Source organism: Hyperolius riggenbachi, chromosome 4 (assembly GCF_040937935.1).
Source record: "Hyperolius riggenbachi isolate aHypRig1 chromosome 4, aHypRig1.pri, whole genome shotgun sequence".
Classification (NCBI taxonomy): Eukaryota; Metazoa; Chordata; class Amphibia; order Anura; family Hyperoliidae; genus Hyperolius; species Hyperolius riggenbachi.
Genome location: NC_090649.1, coordinates 257753497 through 257766680, shown reverse-complemented (window position 1 = coordinate 257766680; position 13184 = coordinate 257753497). Strand labels below are relative to the sequence as shown.

The 13184-nt window shown below is 39.3% G+C and overlaps 1 long non-coding RNA gene across 1 annotated transcript in view; it reads right to left on the bottom strand.

Annotated features, from left to right (window-relative positions):
• Positions 1-2024: 2024 nt before the first annotated feature.
• The window catches only part of LOC137570697 (uncharacterized), an 80415-nt gene continuing 69255 nt past the window's right edge, over positions 2025-13184 (bottom strand). Inside the window, exon 4 of the long non-coding RNA XR_011031144.1 lies at positions 2025-2137. This is a non-coding gene — a long non-coding RNA (uncharacterized lncRNA). The remainder of the gene's footprint in view (positions 2138-13184) is intronic.

Below are 13184 nucleotides of genomic sequence, written 5' to 3'. Positions count from 1 at the left end.
ACTGCGGCCACAAATAGCAGGTGCCTACTTTATGGGGCACCTCCAGTACCCACATTTCTGTTTATAGCTGAGGACAAATTGAAATTGAAAGGTAACTTTAATTACATTTAAATGCAAAAAAATTGTATGTACCAATGATTTGTGCTTACAACAGTTTTTTGCAAGAGTGGAATTTCACTTTAAAATTCCCATCAATAAATTCTCACTAGGAGTTCAGAGAGACACCATCAGCCAATCAGTGGAGTAGCTAAGGAGCTATGGGCCCCAGTGCAGGTTGCACTCTATACAGGAGCTATGGGCCCCAGTGCCCCCAAAAGCACTCTATGCAGAACAATTGATATTGTGCACCAAAATCTGACAAGCAAAACCACAGTGTCTGAGGTGCAAGAAGGGTATAAGGATGAGTATGTCAATAATTACTACTATTCAAACCATCTATAGAAGTGATTGTTACCAACACATGACCAGTAGAGAGCTAATACTGTGGTTGCGGGGGGGCCCCTTTTTGCCCCTCCTATTGCTACACCACTGCAACCAATGTACTATCCTCTTTTTTTATGAAATGCCATGAACTGTACTTCCTTTTGCTTCCTAGAGTGAGTACCTGACCAAATAATCAGCAATTGAGAAAAGCAAATTCTACCTCTCATGGCTTTAGGCAAATCACAACATTTTCAGTAAATAATAAGTGGCACAGGTAACTTCTTCCTTCTATTAATACAACACTGCTAATTGTAATGCCGGAGGCCGAATGGGTTAGTGTTGAGGTGATTAACAACCCCCTTTAGACATGGTCACAGGAGAATAGGTATGATTGCATGCATATCCTACAATGCAGCGCCTGAGTACTGAAGATAGCAGGCCTAGACATGGCCGTAAAGGAGTATGAGGTGCATATCTATCCCGTTGCTTCTAGAAAGTGTTGCTACACTACATTAAACATGGAGGCACTTCACAGTGCATAGAATAGATTGTAAAAATTAAATATTAAGATGCCTCTTTTCTTGTTAAAGTTTAGAATTTACACGATGGGCTGATAAATAAACAGGAACATTCTTTTCAGCCAAATATTTATATTTGGGTTCATAAAGAAGAAAATGGGAGCCCTATGTAGACATCTTTTGTCACAAACACTAATGACTTAGTGATACGAATAGCCTCTCTTGCAGCTCAAGTTACAGGTCTCCCCGAGAGCGAAACAGAATCCAGAACTGTGTGGGACAAAAGTGCTTATTAGAGGTTTGGTTCTGAATCAAGATGTAGTCGAAGAGCAAGCAATCAAGCAGGAAAGTGTGAGAAAGTGAAGTAGTTAGACGGCTGCAGTTCAGCAATGAACTGGGTGATTGAACAAGCAAGTGAAAGCAAGCAGCAGAAAATAAGGTAGTCAGCCAGGCAGAATTCAGCATCAAATTGGGTAGTCAGATAAGCAAAGGCCTAGCAAGAAGACGGTAGTCAGTTAGGCAAGCTTCAGCAACAGGATCATAAATCAGGCATAGAAACAGGTTCAAGGAAACTTGCTGAATAGCACAGCATAAAGCATAGAGTGTGGACAGTCAAAAAGGCTGGTTGCCACCATTTGGTGCATGCATGTGCTCATGTTGACTCTTGCAAATACTGCAATATACAGATGTATACCAGCTGATACATGTCTGCATATCCCATGCACACACATGCATGCTGATCCATGACCCTGCATGTAGGGTTGAGTATACACGAGCAAATCTCACACCTTATGGTCAGGTTACCTTGTAAAAAAAACAGTAATCATGTATTAAGTTTCAATATGTTCAGCAGCAATTTCCCTTGGATGTAATGGTCAGTGAATATCTGCACTTGATCACATGAGATCATCATTCAAAAATGGGCAGATTACATTGTTGTTGTCGCATGTCAAGTCAGCACTTTAATTCATCATTTTTAATCTACAGTAGGTTCATTTTAAATTAATATAAATGTGGCAGTAACTTTAAATGAATGAAAAGTCTGAATATGGTGTATTTATAGCATGAAGAAATTGTCAGGTGTTTATGTCGATGCTAGTAATCTACTCGTCAAGACGTGTTTTTATCTCACCATCGCCAGGTTTTAGCAGCAACTGTTATCATTCAATATCCAGAATTTCCAAATGTTCTTCAATCTGCAGAGAAAATATTCATCAATAATCTTTCTTCTGCCCGTGTGTTAGATAATGACAGACTTTCAAGCTGTGAATGTAAAACAGAAATGCTGTGCAATTTTAAGGATGAAAAGAAAGCAGAATTGAACAAGTTGATGTACATGGAGGATTATCTAAAGATATTATACTATATATGTGAATTATTCAAAACCAGATTTCACTGAAGTACTAATGGAATAGGTAATTCTGTTAATATTGTTTTCGATTAGTTACATTTTTTAAATACAAGGCAAGCAAGTCTGTAGATACAGCTACACTGTCCATGTCAAATTTATCATGTCCTCTGTATTGTTACTTAAAGAACCCTGAACTGAGACCACAATTAGGGAACTAAGCCCATGGTGGGCTAGATTGCCTCCTCCTGAGTGTGCTACCACTGCTCGTTGTCCTAGAGTCACCCCCCGCCCCCATTACCTTTCCCTGATCCTCTTCATATCCAATACACTGGATTGAGAACTGCACAGGCTCAAGTTTCTAACTGTGCAAGCAAAGTGAAGGCCAAGGCTCATCTGCGCTACATGCCAGGCACTGCTGGTATCATTGCCTCCTGGACACTGTGTGCTGCCCGCAGGACCTGCTGTAACAGCCACCAATAAAGCAGCTTTAAAACTTCTGCTAAGGCTCACTACTTGTCAACTAGGTGGACTAACGAGAACCAGTGCTTAGGTATTCCCTTGATCATTGGCAGATTCTGCCAGGTGAATGCCAAGTGTAATACAGTTACAGAAGCCACACTCAACAAAACAACAAATGTTTGGATACAGAGAAGTATTTACTTATTATATTACAAATGTCACAACAATAAACTTTTAAATATAATACTGTTAGAAACACATGACAACTTAAGAAAATGAAAAATGGGAGATAAGATGAAAAAAAAAACAAATCAATAAGATGGTTAAGCTAGCACACATTTTGTAGATTTGGTAAATGATCAAAATCTTCCTGATATTAATAATTGTTTACTAATATATTTTTATTGATATTTGCATACATAAAAGGAACAATGAACAAGAAACAATAGTATAACTCCCCCGACTTTATACAGTACATTCAAGGAGAGCATAAGGTAACAAAATTAACAATGGTAACAACATACATTTTTGCATAAGGCTAATCATATGAATAGTCTGACTTTATCATAACGTTGTTAGCAAAATTAGAATGGCATGTCAAAAGCCATGAAATAAAGCCATTTATTCGATCAATGCCCTTAACACAGTGTTTCTCAAACCTGTCCTCGTGGCTCCCAATGGTGCATGTTTTGCAGGCAGCCTCACCTATGCACAGATGGGGTAATTAGTGTCTCAGCTACATAGAATCCACCTAGCTGAGACACTAATTACCCCACCTGTACATAGGTTAATTTACCTGCAAAAATGCACCGTTGTGGAGTCACGAGGACAGGTTTGAGAAACACTGACTTAACAAATTAACAGAACACCAGAGAATATGGTATACATCTCCAATGTAAAAACTAACACATTGCTGTACTTGGGACCAAAGACCAAAGACAGTCCCCCATCCAACAGGTCCATATTTTATCAAATTTCATGGGACAGTTACAGCTTTTATACATACGATTATATAGAGTGGTGATGCATTATTAATGGAGGTAATCCATGTACTTATACCCATTTGTTTCATGTATTTCCACTTAAAGAGAATCTCCCTGCGTGCATTGTAAAACAAATATTTAATCAGCAACTGGCAGTGTGGTTTATTTGGGTGCCCGTCCAGCAGTTTTAACAAGGCTATATGGGGTGTGGCATCTAAATTGATAGATAGAACTCTATTCATAATATAGAAGTTTTGAATTAAGATGATACCAGGATGATACCATTTATTTAAAACTTCTTGCTTTCACTGATAGTTAACACTCTACAACAACACAGTACTGCTTCTACTATTCACAATATGAAAGACCTCTCTCCAAAAGATCTCCACTACTGGGCAAGTCCAAAAGATATGATAGAAAGTTCACACATCCAGGTTACTATGTGAAGGACTAATACTATGTAATCTTTCAGGAGAAAGTTTTGTTTGATGAAGGTGTTTAATTTGAATTAATCTGTCTTTAACTGAGTTGGAATTTTAACATATTGTTGAAGCACTTACTCCCAGTCCTTGCCATCTACTGTGTATAAGGGATGTGATTTTACCATTTACTGCTACATTGACCCCCAGCAGAGCTGGATCATTCATAGGGCAATTAGGCAGGTGCATAGGGTCTGGAAATAGACTAGGAGCCTGGTTAATACTAACCCTGCCCAAATCTTGCCAAAAAAACTTGGTGGCCATCAGTGGCAGACCCAAAGTTGTTACTTGCCTAGAGCCGCATTTCAAGTTTATCTGTTTATGATCCCCGGTCAAGGATTCATTATTTATTAGCTCATAGTGTATTTCAGTCAGTGGTTTATCGAGTTGTCTCTGAAGAAAAGTATTTTTTACTTGGCATTCTAAGGATGGCACACTCCTTGACTAGCTAGCAAAAGTGCATCTAATTTGGAGTTATCTGAAAAACATATAATTTTTGAGGCCATTAAAGAATACTAGATTTCCATCTAAAAAAATATGTTTTGTAAATGCTTAATACCAGATCTAATCCACAACACCAGGTCAGAGAGTTGTAAGAAATGTGGCAAGTGTGGGTTATCCGAAATTGGAGTGTAGAGGGATAGTCAACAATCTTCCCAAGTTTCAGAACAGACCACCAGCCCTTTGTCACTGTGCACATAGGGATGATATATCTCTCATCGCTGAAGGTGCCTCTATAAATCAAAAGAGTCTGACACTAGTAGGAGCCCAGCCTAGCACCAAGGTGGCAGATTTACTATTCTGCCATTGTGCCCCTCTTGATATTATATCAGATCTGAGTATGACATTTGCTAGCTTTGTACTACTTGCTGTTACAGTGCAAAGCTATGGAGCCAACATCAGCCCTCAGTGATTAAAACTGCCCATTTATGCACTCTTCTTTGGCTCATGAGTGGTTCCAGTCCATCTGCTATTTGCATGCAGCCTCATAGGAGGTCACTGTCAGCTACCATAACCTCCTCCGTGTCAGTTTACTAGAGATGAGTGATTTGCTATGTATGCAAAGTTCTGCTCAACAGTAAAGAGACATGCAGGGTTTAAACAGAGTTGTGAACTGTGGAGAAATGAACCAGGAGCTGACAAATTTACACAGCGAACAGTTAACTTATTGGCAGTTTGTGATTCTAATTACACCCTGTATATTTCCATTTTCTGTCAAGTGGAAATTTCCATACAAGGTGAACTTCCACTCAAATCTACAGCTGATTAATTAGACCATCAGGTAGCATGCTAGCGAGATGTGCCAGGAGCCTGTAAGGAGAGCTGAATGAAGTGATTTCAAATATAGAAAGCAGATAACAGCATGCAGCATTGTAAACATAACACACACACACATACCTGCAATGACAGAATATTATAGTGCTCACTGAAGTTCTTGCTCAGTATCTAGGATTGCTATATTAACTCATTCATGGGCAACTGATATGGAGGCTGATATATTTATTTCCTGTTAGGCCATACCAGTTGCCTGGCTATCCTGCTGATTCTCTGCCTCTATTACTTGTAGTAATAGCCCCTGAACAAGCATGCGGATCAGGTGTTACTGACAAGATTAGCTGCATACTTGTTTCTGCTGTTATTAAGACACTACAGCAGCCAAATAGACCAGCAGGGCTGCCAGGCAACTAGTGTTCTTTAAAAGGAAATACATAGGGCAACCTCCATATACTATTCGCTTCAGTTGTTCTTTAAGGCCTGGTTCACATTGACACTAAGAATGGTCCATCTAGCAGAATGGATCCTATCAGAGGTGAACAGATCTTATGTTAATCAATGGGATCCGTTTACATTGCTCCGATCACATAGCTCTGTTAGAACGGATCCATTCAACATGTTCCGCCAAACAGACCGGAAGTTTGGGAGGGTTGCGATAATTTCCAGAGCAACGGACGCTTTGCATTGACCGCACACTAATGGAACGGATCAATGCCCACGGATCAGTTTTTATACAGATACATTTTTGATTCATCCAGTGTGAACCGGGCCTAACTGTAAGGTATAGGAAGTTCAGGCACAGATAGCAAAAGTACAGTGTGTAATTTATAGTCACAATCATCATTAAGCTTGACAATGCCTAATGTACATCTTTTTGTAGCATTTGCTGTATGAAAAGTGTGGTGCTATTGTAATTTTAAATAACATATGCACTCAAAACATTATATACATCCCAGAAAGTACCAGAGAAGAAGTTTAAAGATTTGAAATCGTCATGTCCCTAAAGCATAGCAATAGAAGTAAAGAGTGGATTGGCTATTCAGGCTTTTGCCAGCAGTGTCTGTTTTCCTTTCCCCTTAGGGAGTCAACCTTTCTATCCTGCAGTGGATACACACGGACTTTTTCAGACCTTGTTAAGCTAAAACAGGTGCAGAGATACTGACTGGTGTATTTCATCTGTAAAATGTTTTCCGTCTCAAGCCATTAACTTCTCTGTATTCACAAGGAATTAATAATAAAATAATTTGTTCCATGTTTTCTTGCATAATGTTTTGGAACTGTTTTGAAAATGCACCCTGTTGTGAATTAAATCATCATTTCAACATTTTTACAGGTGATCATACAAAAGCAATGCTTTTATTACGCCAACCATGGCTAAATAATAGTCATAGAAGTGTAACCCCTCCAAGAGTGAATCTCATTGTACAGTGCTGTCCAGCTTTGGCAGCATGGAGAGACAATATTTTTTTAATTATGTCAAACACACACACAGACGCACAGCACAGCAAATACATCCCCCACTAGAAACAGTAAGTACTGATGTTACAGAGGTTGTGGCTAGAAACTGACCCCTGCTAAAGGTGGCCAATTGATTGTTGCAATGGATTGGAAACAATGCACATATACAGCTGAATTCCTGCTACCCGATTCGATCAGATTAATTTCCTTCTTTCCTCAGGATTTAGTCAAAAAGGACTTTTATTATTATTATTATTATTATTTAGTATTTATATAGCGCCGACATATTACGCAGCGCTGTACAGTATATATATATATATATCTTGTCACTAACTGTCCCTCAAAGGAGCTCACAATCTAATCCCTACTTCTAGCATACTTAATAAACACTGTAAAATATATCAATAAGGAGGGGAATCATTCAAGCCACACAAAAAAACTCATTGGCCCAGAGGTCACTAAACAGAAGATGTTGAATATGTCATCTCATCTCATAAAAGGACTGTTATTTAAGGTTGGCCTAAATCACAGGTTGTCAGATGACAAAATTAGTCAGTTAAAAATGATTTCCTTTTTTTGTGGGAGGGGGTGCATTTCTAATTAGCAAGTAGAAAACTTATTTCACTTCATCAGTCATTTGAAGTTCACCCTTTAAATGCATTCCCTTATGAATTCAATCTTTTTCTATTAAATCTTTATTTTCTCTGTATATTCTTTTTTCGTTTGTTGAACGGAAAAAAAAGCATTTCTTTTGGCTTTTCATCTGAGTCACCAGCTCCCTTTGGGCCATTCAAGAGAAGAAAGCTTGTCAGAAACCCTGACAACTCCACAATTCAAAAGTGCTTCTCAGCGCCACCGACTCAGGTGGGTTAGACTGAAAAAAGACACGGTACTACACTTGACACTGTTGCTGAGCAGCATGCAAGCTTCACACACAAGTTAAACATGATGTCAAAAAGGATTAAGCAAACAATGTTAGTGGCAGATATGAAATTTACTGCAGCTGAAAATGACACCTTTATATCGTTGGAACTCATTTGTAACAGATTTTAAGGAATGATTCATTATTCATAGTTCTCAGTAAACTCAGCATTTAGGATGCAAAGTTGTATCTGTTCAAGGAAACACACAGGTTACTTTTCTCCTTATCTGAACTAATAGAGCTGAGGAATGTCAGTAGGACGTATTATGCACTATGCAGTAGTAACGGTTAGCTACTTTTTTTGTTTTTGTTGTTTAAATAAAGAACAAAACTATCACTGTTCTCCCCTGAAGAGATACCAGCCCACACACTAAAGGTGGCCACAAACCATACAATTTTTTAAATATCTATTCAATTTAAGAATTGCAATCAATTTTTCTGACTGATTGTAACACTTTAATAATATGACCAATGTACCACACACCTATGTTAAATTTTTTCCTCAATTATGATAAAAATGATTGGAAACTAGAAAATTGCTAGCGTGTGTATATTAATAAATTAACATTCCAACACACACCATACAATATTTAGTAGAGAATGAAGAGAAATATCTGGCATTCCAGATTGATTTAAATTGAAAAAAACGGGAAATCCGATCGGATTTTTCAGTCGAATGAAAAAAAAGCTTTCGATTTTTTCAAGAGATACGATCGATTTATCGAATTACTGTAAAATTGGATCATTTTATTGTATCATGTGTGGCCGCCTTTAGCTACACTTAAAGGGCCCAAGTCAAGCCTTCTTCTACCAGACTGATATTAGTTTATTCGCAAGTCTTCTTCACCTGGTATATCAGAAGGAAGGAATCCCAAAAAGTGTCACCTAAACAACCACGGTCCAGATGTGGTCATGTCAACATGTATCGTCAATATGGATGGAGGATTTGGATTGTATGAAAGGCATCACAGGAATTGAGCGAAAAGGTAGAAATGTTACTCCAGATTTACAGGATGATGGTAATGCCCCCTCTGCGTCTAAGTCTGGAGAACATCTATTTTTGTTAACCAACCAGAAAGCAATCATGAAACATTGGATTTCACCTGTTAGACCTTCATTATCTTTAGTACTAGAACTTGTGAATCATATCTTGTAAATGAAAAGGTCGAACCTAGAGATGCATAATAAGCTACGTATCAATAAATTCTTCAAGACCTGAGGAAATGTTGAACATATGTATTCTAGGAATCAGAATAAACATTAGATGAAAGCCTTTGAACAGACAACATGGTATTTAACAAATAAAATAGCAGACCACCTGGGACGGTGGGAAACCTAGATGTCTTGAGGAGTGAAGGAATGCGGAGTGGGTGGAGTGGAGGTCTGAGGTTTGGGTTGGGGAGGTGGGGAAATAAGGTTGGAATTTATGTTTCTTTTTTCAATTCTGTTAAGAGAATTAAAGTAAAATCAGTTCTGGGATAAGTACCTGGAAGGATTCCACAACAAGACAAGATATATTACTGTTATTTGTTGAAGTCTTCAAGAGAACCTGAGACAAAAAGCATCTCAGATTCCATACTTAACTGGGGCTTCCTTAAGCCCCCTTGAGGCTGCTCAGTCCCTCGTTGTCTCCCCTGGTGACTGCTGTCCCCCACAATACTGCCCGAAAGCCTAGCCGAGTCATGCTTCGTTGCGCATGTGCATCCCGGCCAAGTGCGCTCCCCTGTTATGCTCCTATCCTTGAAAATGTTTTGTGCCTGTGCAGTAGTAGGGAGAGAGCGCCTGGCGCAACAAAGAGTGGCTCGGTGACTTAAGGAAGCCCCAGGTAAGTATGGTACCTGAGACGCTTCTCGTCTCCGGAACACTTTAATTGCTGCTGTATTAGGAAAATTACTGTATATGATGCAGTTGATTGTAAATGTATAAATATGTGACATAATGATTGCATCAATAAAAAAAAACAACCACAGTCCAGGATTACTGGACTCTTTCCTTTCTTTGAAGGACATCTGAAGTGAGAAGTATATGGAGGCTGCCATATTTCTTTCTTTTTAAACATTGCTAATTGATTGCCTGCTCTACTGATCCTCTGCCCCTAATACTTTTAGCCTTAGACCCCAAACTATCATGCAGATCAAATGTTTGACTGATGTTTGACTGAATTTGCAAAATGCTTGTTTCTGGTGTGTGATTGAGACACCACTGATGCATGAAAAATGCGCAGAATGCCAGGCAACTGGTATTATTTAAAAGGAAATTAATATGGCTGCCTCCATAACCCTCTCACTTCAGGTGTCCTTTAAAGTGTACCTGAGATGGTACACTGCGCCTAATTTATACTTATCTGGGGCTCCATCCAGCCCCATGAGGACTGTGGGCTCCCTCCCCATCCTCCCCAAACTGCTCCGCTGTCCCGGAATCGCCTTCAGTATCTTCTACAGTTGGGGCCAGTTGTGTTGTTCTGTGCCTGCGCAGCCTGTCCACATGCCCCCATCACGCTCCCATGGCCAGCAGTGTTCTGCACCCTCATGGTACTACTGTGCAGGCACAGAACAATCCCGGCCCCTGGAGCACGATGGGGGTGCGCATGTGGCTGGGCCATGCAGGCAGAAGATACCGGAGGTGATTCTGGGACAATGGAGCAGCTGGGGAGGACAGCGAGGGAGCCCACAGGCCTCGTGGGACAAAGGAAGCCCCAGGTAAGTATAAATACACATATTAACAACATCTTAGGTTCCCATTAATGTAAAAAAAAAATTAAGCGAGTTCTTCAAAGTTAATGCTGCTACTTTACTCCTAAATAGAAAAAAAAAAACGTTAGCAGAGAGAGGCTTCTCATGTCACTTTCCTGCTGATCTAGATTATCAAAAACTGAAATGGTATTCAATAACATTTAATATCAGAGTATAAAACACCAGATAACACAGGAGGTATCTAATGAAGGTAAAATTAAACTGGACTATAAATGACAGGCTATGTGCACATCCTTTTCTTAGAGTGTAACTCTACTTTCATTAAAAATAAATATTATGTACCCTTTCTATATAAAGCACTCTGCAATGTGTGCATAATCTGCTCCTTCTTCTCCCTAGGTGTTGGCAGTCCCCAGACAGAAAATACACTATAATGTGTCCACAAAGACTGTTAAGGTACATTTAATGTATAAAGATGCATACACATGCACAATTACTGTTGCCCATAGCTCCTGGCATGAGTGCATACAGACACATCTTTCAGCTACAGCTGAGTGTACCATACATGTACTATTGCTATAGAAAGGGGTGGAGGGATGACAATGAAACATCTTCCACCAGGAGTGTTCAGGAGGGGAAAATCTGCTTGTATATAGCTTCTGTTTTATTGATCTTTACAGATCAACAGAACATGTCGCTAGCCTGCAGGCAAGTGACGCATATGTTCAGCCTCAGCCCTTCAATGTTGCCAGAGTGATAGGGTTCTGAATGATCCCCGCCGGGCGACAGGCCTCATACATCTGTTCAAGGCTACACCTCGGTTGATTTCAACCCATATTGTCCACTCAACAGTACTGCACAGCCAGTTCATGGTTACTTGCTCATATGTCTCCCGAAGAAGGACAATTTAGGCATTCATAGTCACTACTAAGGATAATAGGACTTCTGGTCCTGTGTTCAATGTGGTATTTGTACAGGAAGCAGCACCAGACTGTCCTAACTCACTGCTGAGCCCCTAGGAGAGTCATTAGTAAGTGCAAAAATAAATGTGCTAATATGACATCATCAGTACGTAAATATACAGCTAAGTGACTGTATCTGTTTTACTTTTTAAAGTGATTTTAATAAGAGGAGGACCAGTGATGTTTATGAGAGATTTGCTGGGAGATAAGCATACTTTTAAGCATGTACTGTATATGTACTGTATACTTTCTGTAGTTTCAACATAACATTTAGCTCATTTTACACAAAGGTGTTACTGTCAAATGCAGTTTGTCATGGTGTTTTGCAGAACATCATAACATATGTTTTTAACTAATTAAATCCGTGTTATAAATTCTTATTATGGTCTCCTGTCAACTCTGTAACTTTGCATGGTTTATTGGATTGAACTTTGATGAGTACATTTGCATTAGTATTATTTACATTCATCTATTCATATAAGTAAAAGCATATGTTGAAAGGAGACCATATCAAGAACTGATATGAAATAATATAGATGGTGACATATATCAATGCATAATGTACAACACAAGCACCAAGCTGGCAGCTAGGCCTAAAACATGAGGTGAACAATCATACACTGACCAGTATTTCAACTCCCTTCATTTCACATTATGATTCATACGGTGCAAAGGCTTGTCAACACTAACACATCTTGCTTAGTGACTGAACAGATGGATATTAAATATGCTTAAATATTCAACAACATTCCAAGCAGTTCACCACATATCAATCGTTTTTATTTGTCTTACTTTTCACAATAACTGAATCTGTGAAATCCACTTTCACTTAAAAAAAGCTGTCAGACGCCTAAAGCAGCTACTTTTACCTTCAGAGGTGCACAACGCATAGTGCACTTGCCACCCTACAGTTGCTGTCCTGTTTCCAGTTTAATTTAGGTTAAAATAGGAATCTGTCATCAAGCTAAATACGTGTCTGATGAAAGCTACCATTGTCTGGCTGAAAAGTTTTATTATGATTCCAAGGTACTTCAATCACAGTGATGCTGCTGAAGAGAGGCATCGTTGTTGCGGAGCTAGAATGCAGCCAGTGAGTCAGACCGTGGTAGGATCTGTCATACTAGCTTCATAATAAGCTTCTCTTTAACTCTTCAGCAGTCAGGATTCAGACCATTTGTTCCACCTTAAGCTATGTGCCCACATCGCGATTTTTCAATCAATTGTTCCCAAGACCAGTGTTTTTTGTGCAACGAGCGATCATTTCGGTGACCTCGCGACATGTGTATGTATGAAAGACTAAGCGAACAAAGTTTTGCGGTGCATGCTGATTATGATCATACGACGGATTGGATCTTTAAGATCCCCCTGCACATAGTGCCACGATCATTTGAACTCTCATTCGCGACTGTCGTGTGCCATCATGTGATGTTGCGTGTTCCTGCGGGAAGGAAGATAGATCGGGTATCGCTTGTTCGTCTGGTCGTGTCGGTGAGGGTTCCCCAATCCATCTTCCTGTGAGTATGGGTCTCTTTAGACAGTTCTTCCTCAATTTTCACAAGCATAAAAATGTAAAAAAAACTGTAGGCATCTATTTTACAGTGGTTAATGCTCTAAAGTCCAAATCCCAGCCAGGAAACTATCTTCATAGAATATTTTAAGTA